Below are 15103 nucleotides of genomic sequence, written 5' to 3'. Positions count from 1 at the left end.
GATTCAGGCAGGGCACAGAATTCTTTCTTTATTTATTTAAATTCAATTAGCCAATATATAGTTCATCATTAGTTTCAGATTAGTGTTCAATAATTTATCAGTTGTGTGTAACATCCAGTACTCATCACATCACGTGAGGTTGGGCACAGAATTCTAAATGGACTTCTACCCTAAGCAGAGCTGACAGTTCTCAGAGATCCTGTCTCCAAAATTAACCAGTTAGGATCTTCGCAAAACATGGGGGCTCTACAGCAAAAGGACATAAGGTCGCTTGTCCGCAAACAGCAGAGAGTTATCCGTACCACGGGCAGCTGCGCGGGGCTGGAAGGAAATGTACTGCGTCCTGCCTCCATGGCTCCTCTCGGTGGAAACTCATCCTGTTTTCTAAGCCATTCATTCAGCTAACAAACAGTTCCTGAATACCAGCTGTGTACTCGCAATGTGGTAGATGTTTCTGGAATTGGAAAAAAAAAAAGTGAGAGCCAGGGCTGGAGGCATCAGGTCCTACACTGCAGGAGTCATGCCTCTGCCCTGCCTCGAAGCCTCACCCTGTGGTGGCTGGACCCACGTGGACCATGGATGAACTCCCTCCTGTTTGTCCCGCTTAGTAAGTGGCCACCTGCTACCTTGTGCTCCCACATTACATGTCCTGTACTCCCTGGAAGGGAAGGGAGTGGCCTCCCTTTAGTCTTTGGGGGATTGTGTCAACTGTGCCCCCAAAACAGCACCACCAGGGCCCCAGGCCTCAAGAAGCAGCTCCCCATGACCCCCCAGCTTTAGTCCGCAACTTCTCTCTCTAGAACAGCTCCAGAGCCTTCCTCCAGCTGCCTGCATTGCCTCCACTCAGTCCCAAACCTCCTCTCCTCTCCTCCAGCCACAGAATAAACCCCATCTCCATTTAGCATGAAAGGAGTCACAAACAGTCTTGTTCTTCTGTGTGACCCCAGGGTCTGATGCTGGATCCTGTGTATGAATCTGATCTTTACCAGAGTTTGGGCCCTGTGAAAGGGGACCAGGGTGAAGGATCAGGACCAGCGTTGCATTCAAAACCAAAGTGTGGGTCCAGGTATAGAGTAAACCTGCTCCAAGAATGACTTTATGGGGCGCCTGGGTGGCCCAGTCAGTTATGCATCTAACTCTTGTCTTTGGCCCAGGTCATGATCTTAGGGTGGTGAGATCAAGCCCTGCGTCAGTCTCTCCACTCAGTCTGGAGTCTTCTTGAGATTCTTTCCCCCTCCCTCTTCTTCCTGCTCTGCTCTTCCCCCTGCTCACGCTCTCTCGCTCTTTCTGTCTCAAATAAATAAATAAAACATTTTTTAAAAAAAGAATGACTTTAAATGATCTCGTTTACTTATGAAGTTTTATGTAAAGTGATAAACCTGCCTTTGTGTAGGAAAGTTTGGTAATGTTTAAATTCTCAGAAATTATAGTTTTCCTTCTATAAACTTCCATTCCCTCGTGAGCATACACCCATCCATCCTTTCAAAAAAGAAATGATTTTGCACCTATAAATACCAGGAGTCCTGCTAGGCCTCAAGCCACCGCGAGAAATACAGCTCGGTCTCCAACTGAGAAAAACTCAGTGTGTCACGAAATGCAGGCAGGTATATCCACAAACCACAATTCAACCAAAAGGCCTTGCGTGTGTGCTGGTGTGTGTATGTATACGACAAACCACAATTAGAGGCTCTCAGCACTCCATTTTCATAGTGCTGGACATCCTTATTTCATACCACAAGATTAAAGACAGCGGGGAGACCACAGAGCTGGAGATACCACCCTGTGGGCTCAGATAAGAAACATTCAAAAACAAACAGGAGACCGAAGGACCACACACAAAATAAGTCGTAACTAACAACATATGGTGCCCGAGGAAGGCCCGAGCAGGGATCAAGAGGAAGCGGGTGCCAGGAGCCGCTGGTCCAACCTCTGCACTTTATTCAGCATGTAGGGGAAGGGGCAGGTTATGTTCGTCCAAACGGCAAAGGATGCCAAGCAGTAGCTGCGATAAATACAAGGAAGACAGGCTCCTAAATCAGACGTGAGGCTAAGCGAGCACAAAGGGCTCAGTCGTTAAGCGTCTGCCTTCGGCTCAGGGCGTGATCCCGGAGTCCTGGGATCGAGCCCCACATTGGGCTCCTCTGCTGGGAGCCTGCTTCTTCCTCTCCCACTCCAACTGCTTGTGTTCCCTCTCTCGCTGGCTGTCTCTCTCTCCATCAAATAAATAAAATCTTTAAAAAACAACAACAACAACAAAAAAAAAAACAAAGGGAAATCGAGAAGCCCACTGCCCGGGTTCTCCTGGAGAAAGGTGGCCCAAGGGGAAGCTTGAGCTGGATGTCATTAGTCTGCTTGGGCTGCTGTGACAAAGTACCCCAGGCTGGGTGGCTTATACAACAGACATTTAGGTTCTCATGATTCCAGAGGCTGGCAAGTCCAAGATCAAGGTGTCGAAAAGACTTGGTTTCTTCTGAGGCCTCTCTCCCTGGCTTGCAGACGGCCGCCTTCTCCCTCATCTGCACAAGGTCTCTCTCTGTGTCTAGATCCTGACCTCTTCTTATAAGGATACAGTCAGACTGGATTAGAGCCCACTCCAGCGACCTCATTTTAACTTAATCACCCCTTGAAAGATGCTATCTCCAAATACACTCACATCCTCAGGTACTGGGGTTAGGGCCTCAATGTGCAAAGTGGGGTGGGGGGGACGGCCCCTAACAGATGGCAACTATGACAAGTCCCTTGTCCCAGTAAACAGTGCTTTCCCTCGGGAGAGCGAGATGCCACAGAGGAGGTGATTTACCTGATAATTGGAAAAGACTGGTACAGCAGCAATTCAACCTGTGGACCTCGGCTTCCAGGAAACACAGTTTGTGGCAGGGAATGCCAGATTCACTGTCCCTTCTTGTACATCCTGAATGAATGTAGGTGCTGCTGTAAATAAGAAAATACAGAGTATAAGGGTTATTTCAGTCTATACTAGTTTTTGTTGTTATATGTGATTTTTTTAAACACAAACAGCTCAATGAATTTGAATGATATCATTCCTGATTTATGACTTTGGGCACATAATAAAAAAATTACCTTTTGTGTTAAAAGTGTATTGTGTTTTTTGTCAACAGGTATTTAAAGAATTACCATTGTTTGATTAGGGAGATTTACAAACTAATTTATTTTTAAAGGGTATTGAATCTCCACGACTGACCTCCGCATTATTATGCAAAAGCAAAACTCCCATCTCAGAAGCAAAGAATATCCTGGGGGGTGGGGGGGAGGGGGGGGACAGAGTCTGACTCTTGACATTCCTTTTGCAGAGGTATCTCAGGGGAGAGCTAACAGAAAGGATGAAGGTAAGTTAAACACACGTTGTTGGCCATAGGGCGGGATGCACAGAGTTGAGGGGTGCCTGTGGGACAGTTGGGGGTGTCTGCCAGGGAGACATCACCAGTGACTCCTGGGCAGACTTCTTGATGGAGTCCATGACATGGTTAGTGGGATCCGTGTCCCTTTGATAGGATCCATTCTGAGCCCTGGCTGCTGATCTGGATTCTCCCCATTGCAGCTCCTGACTCAGAACTCTGGATGCGGTGACAGAGAAGGCAAGTACCCGCACGCTTTCACGTCCCCTGCAGGAGAAAGCGTGGGCAAAGAAGGGCTCTCTTGGCTTTGAGTGGGCCACCTTGGGAGAGGGGTGACCCAAGTACAGTCAAACTGTTCCTCTCACCCTCTCAAATGCGTCCAATGGCTATTTTTTGCTCTAACGGTGCGCTGGAACCTCTCCGCTGGACTCCTGGACTTCCACGAAGGCTCTGCTGCCTGTGAGTGATTGTCTAATTCAGCATTCTCCAGGGACGCCTGGACCACAGCCCAGAGGGGCTGTAGCAGCTCACAGGCCTCTGCAGGGTCCACAGCCAGGACCAAGGTCTGTATTCCCAGTACCCAGCGCACCATGGACAAGACTCTTCCAGGTCCCTTGCTGTAGAATGCTGGGTCCCACACCCCACTTCTGTCTGCGGATGGACGCCACATGGCTGTTGTTGATGACGGCCACATTATCTGGCCATCTTGCCGATGTTGCTTCCTGATGTTAAAACACAATTTTAACTTAATTATGAATGTTTTACATATTGAGGAGTAGGCTGAAAAGAGAAAATAAGATTTCATTGCTATCTACTACCAAATTCTACACATTTATAAAAATAGTTACAAAACGTGGTAAACCACCTCTGCATAAACGCCACCTGTAAATTATGCCATTTTCTGTTTATACAAAGAGAAGTGTACTTCACTGTAATGAATGGACTTTTAGGAGTTGAAGATGTACATTTGCTATAAGGATTCTGGAGAGACTCACAGAACTCAAACTCAGAAAACAGCTAGACCTGCAGGACCCAGTGCGGCCGTGAGGGTCCCCCTACTTTCCCTGTCCCATTGCTCTGCATGTCAGCCTCACACGACTCCTCTCTTTGCAGACTGGCTTCCTCCTTTCCCCAGGACACATGGTTCCCTGAGGGATCCCCGACATTTCCTCTCATAATCCCAACATCCAAGAGATGATTTCTTCTCCATGTTTCACTCACAAGAGTCCCAGGAAACAACTATCCTAATTTGGGTCTCGTGGTTATTCCTGCAGCAAGGATTGGCTACGGCCAGCAACATGTGGAAAATTATTGGCCCTGCCAGACCCGACCAACAATGGCCAGGCCTGGCAGCCATGCTGTAACACGGCTACACCCACATCCATGAGGACAGACCCCAAAGAAAGGCATGGAGATAAAGTAGCAGAATCGACTCTTACACAGACTAACAGGCTTAAGGCTACATTTATTTCAAATTTCTTTAAGTTGATAAACTCATAAATCCTTCAGCACAGAAAAAGTCTGGAATAGAGACTATTTATCTGAGAACTGGATACTTGTCCCTGATTCACTTCAGCTTCTCTTTGCCTGGACTGAAATCACTCTTGTCCTTCCACATTATTTAAACAACATTAGAGACTAATGTATGATTTTCTCAACAAGGAGTCTTAAGACAAGAGCTTCATTTTTAACAGACTCTCTGTATTTGGAAACAACTATAATAAGTTAAATCTGTACAAAGATCCAAAGAGAAGGCTATTCTCTTCCCTCTAGATGTGTGCTGCTCCTGTGTGTGGCACACAGACAAACACAGGCATCTAGAACATGCCTCTGGGTATGGAATGCTATCCATACAGGAAATGCAAGCTCAATCAGGAGCAGGGACTATGTCGAAATTTGCTGACAGATGATGGAAGCCAATGCAAAATGAGGCTGCTTGGAGATCTTGAAGAAATTATTGATTTTGAATCTCAGTTTATTTAGAAAATGGGAAATTTGGGGGCCAGGTTATCTGCCAAGTTGCAGCTACATCGAAAATTCTGAAGGGTCTTCTGGATGACTGTCCCAGCTACTGATATAAAATTCTTGAGAAACGTGTTTTCTGTTTATTACCAGTTACAACTGATTCTGTCAAAAGGCCGATACTAAGAAAAACTCTGAAAATGTAAAGACATTCAAGGTCCCAGAAAAAATCAAGCCATTTACAAGAGCTTCTCTTCTCTCTTAAAAGGCTCTCTTATTAGCAAGGGCAGGGAACTGAACCCTCTGCCTTTGTGAGGGAGGCTTCTTGTACAGTCACCTATGCACACTATTTCAAGGACTGGCTCAGGGAGCCACTTTCTGTTTGACAATAAGGGGAACGCTGCACAGCTTCTCGATCACTGTCCACACTGTTCGCTTGGGTAACAGTAGCTAACAGTTGATCAAAGCCTCTGCAAACAGAGGTCGACTAACCTGTTTTGTGCAAGGGTAACCCTATTAAGTCACATTTGCTGAACATGGACCCTCGCCCCATGAAGCTCTTAAAAACTGGGCAGGTCAGTCCAAGTTTAGGATGAGAGAGACAGAGGGAGAGAGAGAAAGAAGGAATGAGCACTTGCTACTTTCTAGCCAGTTGGGGGAAGGGAGAGAGAGAGAAAGAGAGAGAGAGTGAGAGAAGGCGCATGTGTGTAGTGCTTGCGAATTTGGCCTAGAATTGCCCTCTAGCAGCACTTCTGCCTGAAATGGCCTGCATGGTTTGGTTAGGAGCTCAGCCCTTTGGTCCTGAAGCAGCACCACCATGCCTGGTCTCCAGTCCCCGACAGCTCCCCCAGGGAAGAGCTGGGGATTGGCCCTGCCACAAAGAGCGTGGTAAGTAGGGGAGACCGGTTGTGTGCTGAAGTCCGTTGGGTACTCAAATATGAAGGGGGATCGAGTGTAACAAATCTCTACTCCAAAAAGCACTAAAAATGTCTCCAACTTAAAGACCATTATTCAAAACCATATACATTAATTGACTCAATTTTATTTCATGTAGATATCTAGAAGAATACGTTCATCTGAAAGTCTGGAAAAACGTACTGGAATGGCAACTGTGGTTAGCTTAGATGTAGGAATTTTTATAGATTTTGCCATTTGCTTATTTATTACCCATATTATTTTTCCACAATGAACATATATATATTTTTTTGTTTTTCAAGTTTTTAAGGAAACATTTATATGGAAATCTCACACTAAAGCAGTACAGGGAGGAGGGAAACATTTGTTGAGCCTTAGAGTCAGGATCTTTTTTTTTTTTATGTTTTTTTATTACATTATGTTAGTCACCATACAGTACATCCCTGGTTTTTGATGTAAAGTTCAATGATTCATTAGTTGCGTATAACACCCAGTGCACCATGCAATACGTGCCCTCCTTACTACCCATCACTAGCCTATCCCATTCCCCCACCCCCCTCCCCTCTGAAGCCCTCAGTTTGTTTCTCAGAGTCCATAGTCTCTCATGCTTCATTCCCCCTTCTGATTACCCCCCTTTCTTTATCCCTTTCTTCTCCTACCGATCTTCCTAGTTCTTATGTTCCATACATGAGAGAAATCATATGATGATTGTCTTTCTCTGCTTGACTTATTTCACTTAGCATTATCTCCTCCAGTGCTGTCCATGTTGCAGCAAATGTTGAGAACTCGTTCTTTCTGATAGCTGAGTAATATTCCATTGTATATATGGACCACAACTTCTTAATCCAGTCATCTGTTGAAGGGCATCTCGGCTCCTTCCATGATTTAGCTATTGTGGACAATGCTGCTATGAACATTGGGGTGCATATGGCCCTTCTCTTCACTACGTCTGTATCTTTGGGGCAAATACCCAGTAGTGCAATGGCTGGGTCATAGGGTAGCTCAATTTTTAACTTTTTAAGGGACCTCCACACTGTTTTCCAGAGTGGCTGTACCAACTTGCATTCCCACCAACAATGTAGGAGGGATCCCCTTTCTCCACATCCTCTCCAGCAATTGTTGTTTCTTGCCTTGTCAATTTTTGCCATTCTAACTGGCATAAGGTGGTATTTTAGTATGGTTTTGATTTGAATTTCCCTGATGGCTAATGATTTTGAACATTTTTTCATGTGTCTGTTAGCCATTTGTATGTCATCATTGGAAAAGTGTCTGTTCATATCTTCTGCCCATTTTATGATTTGTTTATTTGTTTCTCGCGTATTGAGTTTGAGAAGTTCTTTGTAGATCTTGGATACCAGTCTTTTATCTGTAGCATCATTTGCAAATATATTCTCCCATTCCGTGGGCTGCCTCTTAGTTTTTTTGACTGTTTCCTTGGCTGTGCAGAAGCTTTTTATCTTGATGAAGTCCCACAAGTTCATTTTATCTTTTGTTTCTCTTGCCGTTGGAGATGTGTCATGAAAAAGGTTGCTTCGGCCGATGTCATAGAGGTTGCTGCCTATGTTCTCCTCTAGGATTCTGATGGATTCCTGTCTCACATCGAGGTCTTTCATCCATTTGGAGTTTATCTTTGTGTATGGTGTGAGAGAGTGGTCAAGTTTCATTCTTTTGCATGTAGCTGTCCAATTTTCCCAGCACCATTTACCAAAGAGACTTTTTTCCACCGGATGTTTTTTCCTGCTTTATCAAAGATTAGTTGCCCAAAGAGCCGAGGGTCCATTTCTGGGTTCTCTATTCTGTTCCATTGGTCTATGTGTCTGTTTTTGTGCCAGTACCATGCTGTCTTTGTGATCACAGCTTTGTAGTACAGCTCGAAATCCGGCATTGTGATGCCCCCAGCTTTGTTTTTCCTTTTCAACAGTTCCTTGGTGATTCGGGGCCTTTTCTGGTTCCATACAAATTTAAGGACTATTTGTTCCAGTTCTTTGAAAAATGTCATTGGTATTTTGATCAGGATAGCATTGAAAGTGTAGATTGCTCTGGGTAGCATGGACATTTTAACTATGTTAATTCTTCTGATCCATGAGCATGGAATATTTTTCCATCTTTTTGTGTCTTCTTCAATGTCTTTCAAGAGTGATTTATAGTTTCTAGAATATAGGACCTTTACGTCTCTGGTTAAGTTAATTCCAAGGTAACGTATGGTTTTTGGTGCTATTGTAAATGGGATGGATTCCCTAATTTCTCTTTCTTCAGCCTCATTATTCGTGTATAGAAATTCAACTGATTTCTGAGCATTGATTTTGTATCCCGCCACGTTACTGAATTGCTCTATAACTTCTAATAGTTTGGGAGTGGATTCTTTTGGGTTTTCCATATAGAGTATCATGTCATCTGCGAAGAGAGACAGTTTGACTTCTTCTTTGCCGATTTGGATACCTTTTATCCCTTTTTGTTGTCTGATTGCTGTTGCAAGGACTTCTAGTACTATGTTGAATAATAGTGGCGAGAGTGGGCATCCTTGTGTTCCTGATCTTAAGGGAAAGGCTTCCAGCTTTTCCCCATTGAGAATGATATTTGCTGTAGGCTTTTCATAGATGGTTTTTATGAGATTGAGGAATGTACCCTCTATCCCTACACTCTGAAGGGTTTTAATCAGGAAAGGATGCTGTATTTTGTCAAATGCTTTTTCTGCATCTATTGAGAGAATCATATGATTTTTGGCTTTTTCCTTCTGGATAAAATCTAAGACACTGATCGATTTGCGAATGATGAACCACGCTTGCCTCCCAGGGATGAATCCCACTTGGTCATGATGGATAATCCTTTTAATGTGCTGTTGGATTCGATTAGCCAGGATCTTGTTGAGAATTTTGGCATCCATATTCATTAGGGAAATCAGTCTGTAATTCTCCTTTTTGATGGGGTCTTTGCCTGGTTTGGGGATCAAGGTAATATTGGCCTCATAGAATGAGTTTGGTAGCTTTCTTTCTGTTTCTATTTTTTGAAATAGCTTTAGGAGAATAGGAATTATTTCTTCTTTGAATGTTTGGTAGAATTCCCCAGGAAAACCGTCCGGTCCTGGAGTTTTGTTATTTGGAAGGTTGTTTATCACTCTTTCAATCTCTTCATAATTAATTGGCCTGTTTAAAAAAATCAATTTCTTCCTGTTTCAGTCTTGGTAGTTTATAGGTTTCCAGGAAGTCCTCCATCTCTTCCAGATTGCTTAATTTATTGGCATAACGCTGTTGATAAAAGTTTCTAATAATCCTTCCAATTTCATTGGTGCTGGTTGTGACCTCTCCTTTTTCATTCATAATTTTATTAATTTGGGTCCTTTCTCTATTCTTTTGGATAAGTCTTGCCAGTGGTCTGTCAATTTTATTAATTCTTTCAAAGAACCAGCTTCTAGTTCTGTTGATCTGCTCTACTGTACTCCTGGTTTCTAATTCATTGATTTCTGCTCTAATCTTGGTCAACTGCTTCCTTGTGCGTGGATTAGGCCTGTCCCTCTGTTGCTGTTCCAGCTTCTTGAGGTGAGAATATAAAAACTGCATTTTAGATTTTTCTACTCTTTTGAGTGAGGCTTGGATGGCTATGTATTTTCCCCTTAGGACTGCCTTTGCAGTATCCCATAGGTTTTGGACTGTTGTGTTTTCATTCTCGTTGGTCTCCATAAATTATTTAAATTGATTTTTGATTTTCTGGTTTATCGAATCATTCCTGAGCAGGATGGTTCTTAGTCTCCAAGTGTTTGAGTTTCTTCCAAATTTTTCCTTGTGGTTGAGTTCCAATTTCAAAGCGTTGTGGTCTGAGAATATGTAGGGAATAATTTCAGTCTTTTGGTATTGGTTGAGGCCTGTTTTGTGACCCAGAACATGGTCTATTCTTGAGAATGTTCCATGGGCATTAGAATAGAATGAGTATTCTTTGGTTCTGGGGTGTAGTGTTCTACATATATCTATGAGGTCCAACTCATCGAGTATGGCATTCAAAATTCTTGTTTCTTTACTGATTTCTTGCTTAGGTGATCTCTCTATTGCTGATAGTGGAGCGTTGAGGTCTCCTACTATTAACATATTTTTATCTATATGTCTCTTTATTCTGGTTAAGAGTTGGCTTGTGTATCTTGCTGCTCCCCTGTTGGGGGCATATATATTTATAATTGTCATATCCACTTGTTGGATACATCCTTTAAGAATAATATAGTGCCCTTCTGTGTCTCTAACTATAGTCTTTAGTTTAAAATCCAATCTGTCTGATATGAGAATTGCTACCCCAGCTTTCTTTTGAGATCCATTGGCGTGAAAGATGGTATTCCATCCCTTTACTTTCAGTCTGAATGTATCTTTAGGTTCAAAATGAGTCTCTTGTACATAGCAAATGGATGGGTCATGTCTTTTTATCCAATCCGCAACCCTGTGGCGTTTTATGGGATGGTTCAAACCATTTACATTAAGACTGATTACTGAGAGATATGATTTTAATGATGCCATGTTGCCAGTAAAGTCTTTGTTTCTATAAATTGTGACTTTCTGTTCTGTATCACTCTTGGGGCCTTTTTACTTTTATAGAACCCCCCTTAATATCTCCTGTAGGGCTGGTTTTGTGGTTACGAAATTGGTCAATGACTGGCAATTCTGGAAGGTCTTTATTTCTCCATCCATTCTGAATGACAGCCTTGCTGGATAGAGGATCCTTGGCTGCATGTTTTTCTCTGAAAGAGCTTTAAAAATGCCCCCCCCCCAACCCTTTCTCTCATTCCAGGTCTGTGTAGACAGGTCTGACGTAATTCTGATACCTTTGCTTTGGTACGTGAGAAATTTCTTTGCCCTGGCCGCTTTCAATACTGTATTCTTGGATCTAATATTTGCGAAATGCACTATGATGTGACGTGGCATAGGTTTGTCGTGGTTGAGCTTGGGAGGGGTCCTCTCTGCCTCTTGGACACGAATGTTTGTTTCCCTCGCTAGTTTAGGGAAGTTTTCAGCTACAATTTGTTCAAATATCTCTTCTAGACCTCTGTTTTTCTCCACCCCCTCAGGGATGCCGATGATTCTGACATTGGAACGTTTCATTGAGTCAGTAATCTCCCGTAACCTACATTCTTGAGATTGGATTTTTTTGAGCCCAGATTCTATTTCAGCTTTCTCTTCTACTAACCCATCTCCAATTCGCTGATACGTTCTTCTGCCTCATTCACCCTGGCCGTCAGAGCCTCTAAGTTTTGATTGCATTTGGCTCATAGAATTTTTAATTTCTGCCAGATTCGCTCTCATTTCCGCCCTTAGAGATTCTATATTCTCATTAACATTTTCGTTAATACTTTTTTCACGTCTACACATCATCTTGACCACTGTTACTCTGAATTCCATTTCTGATAATTTGGTTATATCCATATCCATTGGTTCTGTGGCAGAGGCCACAGACTCATTGTCTTTTCTTTGCTGGGGGGACTTCTCCTTCTCGTCATTCTGATGAGGAGAGGGTGCGGGGTTGTCCAGAGCCCAAATTATTGACCGGGACCCAGGCCGTGCGCCCTTGTTTTATAGGGATCTTAAGGATGTGGGCTTCTTGATTTTTCAGCCTGCCTTCTGGGGGAGGGGCCTGCCGCACCGATACTCAGGCAACCCTGTTTGGGTAGAGTCTCCGTGTCCCCTGCGAGGGGGGATGAGAATGGGCACCCTGTGAGCCAGTGTTTCCAGGCTTTTGTTCTCTGACGGCTTTCCCTGGCGGTTTGCTGTGCCTCTTCTGAGAGTCAGAACAGCAGTGGCCGAATCTCAGCCTCTGTCTCAGAACAGAGGGATCGCGGACCGTTCTCCACTGATGATCTGGCCACTTTAACTCTGTTACTGTTGGTGCTGCTCAACCCTGCAGCGTCCCGGGATGTGCGCCCCACACCCAGCGTCCCAGCCCTCACTTCCAGGGCCGGCACGTCTCTGTCCTTTGTGTTTCTAACACCACCAGCCTCCAGCCGCCCCGTGCTCCCGGAGCTCCCGGTCTCAGTCTGGTTCCAGTGAGCACACCGGAGCTCCGTGAAAAGTCTGGTGGCGTGCGCTCCCGGCTCACGGTCTCAGTCCGCTCTCTCGCGGGTGCCAGTCCACGAGTCCGCCCGCTCCCCCGTGCAGGTGGCTACCGCTTCCCGCGCCCGAACTCAACGGCTCCCTCCCCCTTCCGTTTATCTTCCGATATCTGTGCGCAGTTTCACGGCTCCCCCCTTCGTACCTCAATACTCAGCGCTGGAGATGTTCATTTGTAGAGATCCAGATGTATCTTCCTGCATCTCAGGCTGATTCCATGGATGATCAGGCTGGTCTGGTACCTATCCAGCTCGACCCAGGGGACCGGCTGAAAAAGGGGTCCCCTACTCCTCCGCCACCTTAACTCCTCTCCTAGAGTCAGGATCTTATATTCTAACCAAAAATTGAAGCCTCTCCTCCAAATATGGGTGTCCTGGGCCCCTTTTCTGTTTATTGTTCTTACATCTTCCTTTAAGCTCTGGGAGATGACACAGTATATTGTGATAAAGTGCTCTCAGAGTGATTTTTAAAGTTTAATTAAAGAGAAACATCAAGGGGCACCTGGGTGGCTCAGTCTGTTAAGTGTCTGCCTTCAGCTCAGGTCATGATCTCAGGGTCCTGGGATTGAGCCCCATGTTGGGCTCCCTGCTCAGTGGACAGTCTGCTTCTCCCTCTCTCTCTGCTCCTCCTTCCCACTCATGTTCTCATTCTCTCTCATTCTGCTCTCTCTCTCTCAAATAAATAAAATCTTTTTTTTTTAAAGAGAGAAACATCAACAAAGAAGAGAAATAACAAGTCTTCATATTTCCAGGAAGATAAGTCTCTGAATTTGTTTAACATCAATAATCACAGTTCTGCATACAGAGCAACAGCCCAGATCGTGCTTGTTGATGTTAAATAAATTGTAATTTGTTAATTCATTTACAAATGGTGTTCATTCGAAGTCCACAATCCTTGCTGACATTACATGAACTTAACCCTCCTTAAATGAAAAGAAACTTCAATTCACTTAAGGAGCTGTACTCTTTCTTAATAAGATCCTGCCTGTAGTGTTTAATGTGAACGGATATATCTTAGAGCAGAAGGGAAAGAAAAGGAATGACAGGTTTAAACTTAGACCACCTCAGATGGATTTAAAGGGACCAAGGAGCGTTTGATCTTGGCCCAGATTCAGGGCAGAAGTTGTTAGAGAACCCAGCTGCTCTGCAAGAGTTAAGGAGGCAATGGGTTTGTACAACCAGCAGGGAGAGCAAAAGCATCACAGAGAAGTAGACACATTAGGATCCTTCTATCTCAGCCGTCTTCTGTCCTTGGAAACAGAAACTATATGGGTTGTTTTTTCTTTGTGATCACATTTAGCAACTGCTCAATCATTCAGACACTTATTCCTGTGACATGCATGGATCAAATGTATGCTGCATGTGGGACCCTGTACTGACGGAATGAAGGAGCCTGCAGCTGGTAGACGAGCCCAGTGCAGTGCCATCAGCAGGACCAGAGTGGAGGGATGACAGGTGTAAGAGGCGCATGGAGGAGGAGGCTTCCCACCTGGGAAATAGGAAAGCTTCTAGAAGAGATGACACTGGGCCAGGTCTTAGAGGCAGAGATGAGCCTTACAGGCAGGGGACCTGGCTGCCACAGACGTGGGGCACGGGAGGAGGGTGTGCCCAGGAACAGCCCGCTGCTGCATGAAGGACCCGTGCTCCCAGGTGATGACAAACCGCTCTCCCACAGGAAAGCGATATGGTGGGATTTGTGTTTCTCAGTGGCAGGGGGGCAACAACTGAGAGTGTGCATTGGAAGGAGTAGAGAGCAGAGACAAAAACACCTGCTGGTCTCGCTGCAACATCCTGCAGAGCAGGAAAGATGGGGCAGAGATTGGAGCCATGAGGGGAGGAACTTCGTGAGATGTTTCGTAGGTGGAAATGGACAAGGCTTGCTCACAGGTTAGACAGAGCCTGTGAGAGACAGGGGCCACTGAACACGCTCACGCCTTTTGGGAATAAAGGCAGATAGATCGGTTAGTAACTAAAAACCCACCGCACGTTTATAAATCATTTTATTAAAGCAAGGCTGGTGTATGGCCTACAGTATCAGCGTTCAGTTCAGACAGGCTTCTACTACAGGCTTCTAGACACTGGGTTCCCAATATTTCAGGTGGAAGCAGAGTGATCTAAGTTTTTGCTTTTCCTTGTTTCTTTAAACAATTTCTATGCTAAGAGTAATGACCTCAAAATTGTGACAGTGTCAGATCTTGGAAGAAAAGATACAGGGTACGTGAAAGCCTGTTTAGTTTGAAAGAAAGAGCTCATGGGCCCTGAACAATGGCTTCCTGAGCCCGCCCCACCCAGGCACCCTCTTTCATTGCTAGGTATCAGGGGAGAGAGACTTCTGGCTGTTTATCTGTAATTACGGACTCTTATGTCTGGCCCTTCCCATTAGTGGTTTCTTTCCAGTATTTGTAGCCCATGATGCTTATAATCACAAACAAAGGCCATGAGAGCCACAGGAAAAGCCACTGGAAGCCACTGAGGACAATGCCTGATGTTCGGTAATTACCCAAGCCTCAGGAGGCCGTGTGGCCGGGCCCCCTCGCTGCTCAGGGAGGAGGACAGGGAGAAACCAGGAAAACAATACAGAATGGGGAGGGAGTTGCAGGCAGTGGAAATACATTCCAGTCTGCTCAGGACACAATGCAGAATTATTCTGCAGTGAGTTCTTTTCTTAATACTTAAGGAAAAATAAAGGTAATGCTGGGAACAGGTGGCAGGAAGAGACTCCTGAGGAGGTAAGAACCTGCCTTTCTAAGGGTGTCTCAGCAATGTTTTGTTCATTGATAACGGGGATTGG

The 15103-nt window shown here is 44.7% G+C and overlaps 1 long non-coding RNA gene across 1 annotated transcript in view; it reads right to left on the bottom strand.

Annotated features, from left to right (window-relative positions):
* LOC123797498 (uncharacterized) overlaps positions 1-15103 on the bottom strand; it is a 215686-nt gene that overhangs the window by 9897 nt on the left and 190686 nt on the right. Inside the window, exons 3-4 of the long non-coding RNA XR_015726160.1 lie at positions 2801-2931; positions 303-454 (exon numbers count right to left, since the gene is read on the bottom strand). This is a non-coding gene — a long non-coding RNA (uncharacterized LOC123797498). The remainder of the gene's footprint in view (positions 1-302; positions 455-2800; positions 2932-15103) is intronic.

The sequence above is a fragment of the Ursus americanus genome, chromosome 11, assembly GCF_024610735.1.
Source record: "Ursus americanus isolate L20-20 chromosome 11, mUrsAme1.1.p, whole genome shotgun sequence".
In the NCBI taxonomy this organism is placed as follows: domain Eukaryota; kingdom Metazoa; phylum Chordata; class Mammalia; order Carnivora; family Ursidae; genus Ursus; species Ursus americanus.
The sequence above is the reverse complement of the archived record's forward strand: the minus strand, read 5'-3'. Positions and strand labels throughout refer to the sequence as shown.